The sequence below is a fragment of the Pelobates fuscus genome, chromosome 7 (genome assembly GCF_036172605.1).
Source record: "Pelobates fuscus isolate aPelFus1 chromosome 7, aPelFus1.pri, whole genome shotgun sequence".
NCBI lineage: Eukaryota > Metazoa > Chordata > Amphibia > Anura > Pelobatidae > Pelobates > Pelobates fuscus.
In genome coordinates, this window is record NC_086323.1 from 189,284,596 (window position 1) to 189,292,095 (window position 7,500).

Consider the following 7,500-nt stretch of genomic DNA (forward strand, 5'->3'; position numbering starts at 1 on the left):
GGACAACCGCGATCCGTTATGTTCCTGTACTTCAAGTTCCCTCGAACGTAGAGTCTACCGTGGAAGGAGAGAAACGCCACGTCTCGGTATTTCTCCGGAAGGCGCCTGGAGTTGATGTTTTTCAACCCCGAGGCGAGAGTACGTGGCGGGCAATCCTTCAAAGCAAGCTGAATGCCAAAGTGGGTGGCCAGGACCCTCCCGTCGAGAAGCTTCTTGGGAGTGTCCCGGACCTCCTCCACCGTGACGTTCCACCTGCGCAGAACTCCCACTCCCTCGATGACCGAAGTCGGAAGATAACTAGAATGCCGAACCCTCATGCTCTTCACCCTCCCACCCTGAAACCAGTCTACCAGGAAAGGTGCGACCCACTCCCTGAATATACATACCCAGCCAGGCTGCTCATCCTTCAGGAGAGCCCCAAAGTTCCTTTTCAGAAAGTTGTTAGTTAAAAAGACGATGGGGTTGACCATGGCCAGACCCCCGTCCTTTCTGGCCAGGTAAGTGACCTCTCTCTTGATGAGGTTCAGCCTGTTCCCCCACAACATGCGGAAGAACAGTGCAAACATCCGAGCGTAGAGGGACCTGGGCAAAAGGAAGATGTTACTGACGTAGCCGAATACGGTCAGAACATAGGTCTTGATCAGGTTCACCCGTTCTCTGAACGTCAGTTTCCACCTGTGGCTCTCCTCCACCTTGCTGGAAGCTATGGCAAGCCGTTCGGTCCAGTTCCTGAGAGCCAGATCCCCTGGACCGAACACCACCCCCAAGATCTTAATTTCAGGCTGGGCCCTTGGGAAACCGTCTGGAAGAGGGAACTGGTCCCCCTCCTTCCCGCACCAGAAAACTACGCTCTTGTCCCTGTTGACACGAGAGGCTGAAGCGGCAGAATACGCGAGAATTAAATCATCCACCTCCGTGGCCTCCCGAGTATCGGAGACCACTATGGAGATGTCATCAGCGTAGGCAACAACCCGTAAAGGCCTCTCCGGAGTCCTGGCCACTCCCTGTAACGTGCTCGCCTCGACCCTTCGGATGAAGGGATCGACTGCAAACACGTACAAGAGTGGGCTGAGAGGACAGCCTTGCCGGACCCCGGATCGGATCCTAAACGTCCTGCCCTTCCACCCGTTCACAAGAGCGAAGCTTTCGGCCCCTCTGTACAAGGTGATTATCCAATTGATGAGTTTACCCGGCAAGCCATACTTCCGCAAGACTGACCACAGATAACGGTGATCTACCCGATCAAAAGCTTTGGACTGATCAAGTGCCAGAAGGTATATCCCCCTTTCTCCGGCCCTGCACTTCTCGAGGGCTTCCCTGACTTCGAAAACGGCATCAAAGACAGTTCTGCCCTCAATAGAACAGTACTGGGAGGTGGATAGGACACGCCTTGCTAGGCCCTGTACTCGTTTCACCAAAATTTTTGCCAGGACCTTCCTGTCGACATTTAACAGGGATATGGGGCGCCAGTTCCCCACATCCGCTCTGTCGAGCACGTTCGGCTTGGACAGCAAGATCAGGGCAGAAGTCCTCATCGAGGGTGGCAGTAATCCTTGAGCCAAGCTCTCATTAAACACCTCGGTCAGATGAGGGGCCAAGAGGTCGCAGAACTGTTGGTAAAACTCGGCCGTCAGACCATCAGGACCTGGCGACTTACACTTGTTCTGCTGTTGGATACTCTCAGTGACCTCTTCTATGGTGATCTCGCTGACCAACTCGTCAAAAGAGAGGTCGCTATGCTCAGGGAGCGTGAGTTCGTTCAAGAAGTCATTCACCCTTCTCCCGTGGGAGGTTCCCTCCTCGCTACATAGGGGGCTGCCCTTCCCGAGGAGCTCAATATAGTAGTCGCGGACCACCTTCAGAATCCCACGAGGAGACTCCTCGAGGGTCCCGTCGGTGCTCCGCAGACTAGGGATGGACTTGGTACTTTCCTTCCGCTTGCAGCTAAGATAAGGATCGGGCGAGCGGTATGACCCATGATCCCTCTCTTTTACAAGGGAGGCGTACCTGTCATACTGATAACTCCTCATCAGGTCTTTAACCGCCGCAATGTCCTCGGGGTCACCTCCCTGCGAGATCAGGACGTCCAACCTCCCAAGCAAGCTCAGATACATCTTGTACCTGGAGGACTGCATGTTTCGGGCGAGATTGCGAAACAGCCGTTGAGTTCTGGCCTTCACCATCTCCCACCACTCAGACTTCGTCTGGCCTAAGTCGGCCAATGTCATCTGATCATGAAAGAATTCCTTGAAGGCTTGCTGAACCCTCTGTTCCACCAGGAGGTCTGAATTTAGCCGCCAGATCCCTCTACCCTTAGGTGGGGTACTATGGACGTTCAACTCGCAAGATAAAATGTGATGGTCGGAGAACTCCACCGGCGTAAGCACGGGTGCCGCCACCGGGAAATTCTCCTTAAAGAAAAACCTATCTATCCTACTCTGACAGCTACCTCTGTGATAAGTGTACCCACCCGTGGGATTGGGAGTGTGATGAAGGTACACATCGACCAATCCAGCCTGACTAACCATCTTATTTAAAAAATAGGAGTCATATCCCAGCCTCTGAGTGGCGCCTCTCCTGTCTTGTGGCCTAGTTATGGTGTTGAAATCACCGCCAAACAGGATTTGCTGGGATGTATAGAGGAAAGGCTCTATCTCAATAAACAGGCGCTTCCTCTCCCACTTAGTTTGGGGGCCATAGATGTTAATTATCCTGAGAGGTTGCCTGCCCAGTGAGACATCTAAAACCACACACCGTCCTTTTTGCAACTCAATAACCCTGTTGATGCAAACATCAACGTCCTTGAATAGGATGGCGATTCCCCCGTATCTCTCTGTGGCTAGAGAGAAGTAGGAGGGCCCCCATCTCCAGTCCCGCTTTGCAGCGTGCAGGGCCGCGAGGGTTTCCAGCCGGGTCTCCTGTACCAAGATGACATTGTACGGAGCCCGGCTGAGGTGGTCGTAAACCAAAAAGCGGGCCCTGCTGGACTTAACGCTGTTTACATTCACCGTAGCCACAGAGAGTACAGGGAAAGCCGCCATAAGGGCATTAAGTACAAGGAGACTTTCCCTTCCTTCTGCGATACCCCTCCTCCTCCGTATCGGAACCCAGGTGCCTCTTCACTGAGACTCCGGGATACAGTGGCCCGTCGTCTCTCAGAAGCACCTCTTGTCCCACCTCAACCTCCGCCACCACCCCGGGGAGGTTTGCCATCTCCTCCTCGTACTCACAGTCGGCCCAGCTGGAGGACAGCGCCTCGTATCTGTTAGACACGAGCACTGGGGCCTCCTGCAAGCCCGAAGAGGATGATGACGCCTTTGCCACACTTCCCTTAGAAGTGGCGTCCCCCCCTTTCGGGGGTTTCGCCGCAGGGGGCATGGCGGTCTTCCGGGGCGATGGCAGTGCCGAGGCTTTGGAGGGGGGGGGTTTCTTACCTTTCACCGTGCTCCATTCTTGGGACTGTGCATCTAATGGACGTGCCTCTGGGGATTTATCAGTGGGGGTAACCTTCACCGTGGAGGATTTGGGAGGGGGGGGCCTAGGGGGAGGGGGTCTAGGGGGGGCCATAATGGCTGTGGAGGTAGTGCTGTCTCTACGTGAACTTCTCGTGAGGGGACGTGAACTTGTTGTCCTCCCAGGGTCCTGAGATGGTGTAGAGACCGAGGGGAGGATGGGCTGTTGCTGGGGCAGGGAAACCTCTGTGCCAGGGATGTGCCCCGTAGATGACGACGCTACCTGAACCCCTAACTCAGCAGAGTCCATCTCCACCGGCTCCTCATTCCAGATGGACTCTACATTGTGCTGAGCTTCGGGGCAGGTGCGGTACGTATGACCCATCCCCCAGCACAGATGACACCGAATCTCCCTGCAGCTGTCCCGGAGGTGCCCCACAGCGCCGCACATAGTGCATTTGAGGACCGTACAGGCATTGCTGAAATGCCTGTCCGATCCGCACTTATGGCATACCTTGGGCTGACCAGGGTAAAAACAGGATACCCGGTCAGCCCCGATAAAAAAACTATTTGGCATATGCTGTGTGGCACCTCTAAATTCTCGCAGCAACACTGAAACAGTCCATCCGCCTGTCCAAATCCCATCCTCATCTAAGATTTTAACAGGGGGGGATTTAACATCCCCAAACCTCTTAGTCCAAACCAGGATATCTGCTATGGGGATGGACTCATTCCTCACCAGGAAGGTGACCTTCTTAAGACCTTGGCGAGAAATGGCCACAGCGGTGAATCCTGCCCACTTTGTGCCCTGGGCAGACCTGGCCGCCTCCCACCCAGCCCAGAAGCGATCCAGGAGCTGTGACGTCAAAAAGGAGACGTCGAACTCCCGGGTGCCCGAGGCATGGATGAGTGCGTACAGATCCACGGGCGCAAATCCCATATCCTTCAGCCGGGCCACCAGCCACCGTCTGTCAGGCACCTGGGTCTCACCCCCATAGACGAGCCGTACCACGTTCCTCCTGTTCCCAAAGGAAACCTGAGGATGCGCAGCAGGCCCGCCCACAGAGAGGCGAGGTGGCCCAGATGCCCAAGCATTGGGCACACCGGGACCCGCCGTCTGGGAATGATTCGGGCGGATTCCCCTAGCAGAACCAGAGGCCTCAGTCACACCAGAACCCTGGGTGACAACCTGGGAGTGCCTAATGGTAACCCGTGCACCTACATGTGAATCTCTACTATTTACAACCCTTGCACCCTTTACCAGGGTGCTCGTACCTGTGCTCGTGCCCGCCACCTGTGAATCAACTAAACCACGTGAACCAACAGTAGGGGTAACAATACCAGGGGCGGGGGCAACAAAACCTGGGGCGGGTGAAACAGAACCAGGGGTAGGGGCAATAACACCAGGGGTAGGGGCAATAACACCAGGGGCAATAACACCAGGGGCAGGGGTAACAATACCAGGGGCAGGGGCAATGACATCAGGGGCAGGGGTAACAGTATCGGGAGAGGAGGCAATAACACTGGGGGAGGGGTTAACATTATCACGGGTAAGGGCGTCAGAACCTGGGGCAGGGGCGTCAATACCTGGGGCAGGGGCAATCACATCAAGTGCAGGGGCAACATTATCAGGGGCAACAGAAATAATACAATCAGGCTGGCTGTGGATATTGCTAAGGTCAATGGGTCCCACCATATCAGCAGACAGAGTAACCTCCATACTCCCATCATCCTCAGCCATCCCCAAATCACCAGTGGGGCCAATTACAGCATTATTTATATTTTCCTTACCTCCACTGGCGATTTCTTCATTATGGACGGCTGGCTGAGGATGATGGGAGTTCCCTGCAGCCCTGCTCCCCACAGCGCCAGCGGCACCCGCGGCACCCGCAAAACCGGCACTCGCGGCACCCGCGGCACCCGCGGCACCCTTGGCACCGGCACTCGCGGCACCCGCGGTACCCGCGAAACGGGCACTCGCGGCACCCGCGGCACCCGCGGTACCCGCGAAACGGGCACTCGCGGCACCCGCGGTACCCGCGAAACGGGCACTCGCGGCACCCGCGGTACCCGCGGTACCCGCCAAACGGGCACCCACGGCACCCGCGGCACCAGGGGCAACAGGGACCACAGGGAGACCGGCCACACAATCAGACACAAAGGGAACACATAGGGAGGCAGGGGGAACGGACTGAAAAACAAACTTGGACACATCCAGGGAAACAGACTGGGGGACAAACAGGGGAGGAGACTTGCAGGCAGGGAAAAGCAGCCGAGCTTGCTCCAAGGGAGCAGAGGGAAATTGAGGGCCTTCGCTCAGCATTTTTTGGTGCTGCACAGCCCCAGCAACCTCAGCAACCCCCATGGAGGGTCCAACAGTGCCGCTATTCCCCCCACAGGGACGCTCCGCTTCAGGAGCAACCACCATGGAGGGTCCAGCGACACCATCTTTCCCCCCAACAGATTGCACAGTGCCAGGGACTGCGGCAGCACCTTTCATGGAGCAGCCATCTACACCCTGCTCCAGACTGTTCCATCCAGTGCCATCCTGCCCAGCAGCCGCCTGAGGACAGGAGGCAGAGGTACCAGCTACTCCAGGAGACGCAACCACATCGAGAGGAAGGTCAGAGGGAAGGCAGGGAAGGGAGGGAGTGGGAAGGGAGGAAGGGAAGGGCCCCTCCATGGGATCACCAGTACTCGCCTCAGTACTGGCGGGGATGGTCTCCCTGTCACCATGGAGGGCGGTGGGGGGCCCAGATACTTCCACAGAGGCAGGATGTGCAGGTTCCTGGGGCATACAGGCGTTGTCACCTGTAGGGTTAGTATCCCTGGCCCCAGGCTTCTGCAAGGCCTGAAATTCATCCTCATTGCAAACAAACTCAGAATCATAGCACTCACCCTCCTCTGTGGAATCTCCAGACCCCCTGACAGAGGTCTCAGGCTGACGCCGGGCGATGTTTTTCTTTTTATTGCTGTTCTTTTTGCTTTTCACGGAGCCCTCCCCAAGCTCGTTGCCAAACTTGAGGAGAGTCTCCTTGATCAGCCCTCGACCCCTGTCCTGCACCTTCAGACGCCACTCTTCTCCTTCCTCTCCTTCCCACTCCGCTTCGCTGTCCTTCCCTCCGGCCTTCCTCTCTGTCTCAGCAGCGCCTCCTGGAGTAGAAAGGGCAGAGGTACACGGTTCCCCAGGCGAGTGATGGGAGTTGGAATCCAAGTCCATGCTGGACTCCTCACCTGGGGACATGTCCCTCCTGCCCTCAACAGCCCTCTGCCTCCTGGTCCTCACGGCGTCTCTGGCTCGCTGTTGCAGGATGGCCTGGATGTCTGATATTTTCTTTTCAGTCTGGAGCAGGGTGTAGGACAGATGCTGCTCCATCAGTTTGCTTTCAGCTATAGCGACCCTCAAAGGACCTCTTTTGCTATTTGAGGTCCTGCTTGATTTGTCCCTCTGCTCCCTAAGCTCTGCCTGGACCCCAGCTAGGCCCACGTCTGCCTCTGCATGCTGGGCCTTCAGGGACACAAGCAGACCCCGGAGCCTGTCAGAAGGCAGCCCCGAAAAGGCCCTAGCCTCAACCCCCTCACCCTTAGCAGCCCCAGCATAGGTGAGGGAGGCCTGAGGGGCCTTGCTGGTATCAGCCTCCTCAGGGGGGGTCTCAGGGACTACCTCCTCCTCTGTACCCTCTCCCATCTCCAGGGGTGGGGGGGACTGCTCTAGGAAGTGGAGGCCACTGCTGGCAAGTTCACGACACTCAGCCAGCAGCCCAGAGAGCAGCTGGATATCGGACCTGCAGGCCTTAGCTCCCTGGGGGACCCCCACTCCCTTTTTCCACGTGCCAAGCTTCTTAGCCATCCCCCCCGCCAGCTCCTCCAACATGGAGACCTGGCTACGGATTTGCCGGGAGAGGGCCTGGTATTCAGTCCAGGACAGGCCCCTGGTATCCGCCTTACCTTCCCCAAAGGCCAGCTGAGCTTGCAGCTCATCCAGCCTGACCTTCCATCCCCAGGCTGGGGAGGAAGGCCCGAGGGCCATGCTTGCCTAGGCCCAGGC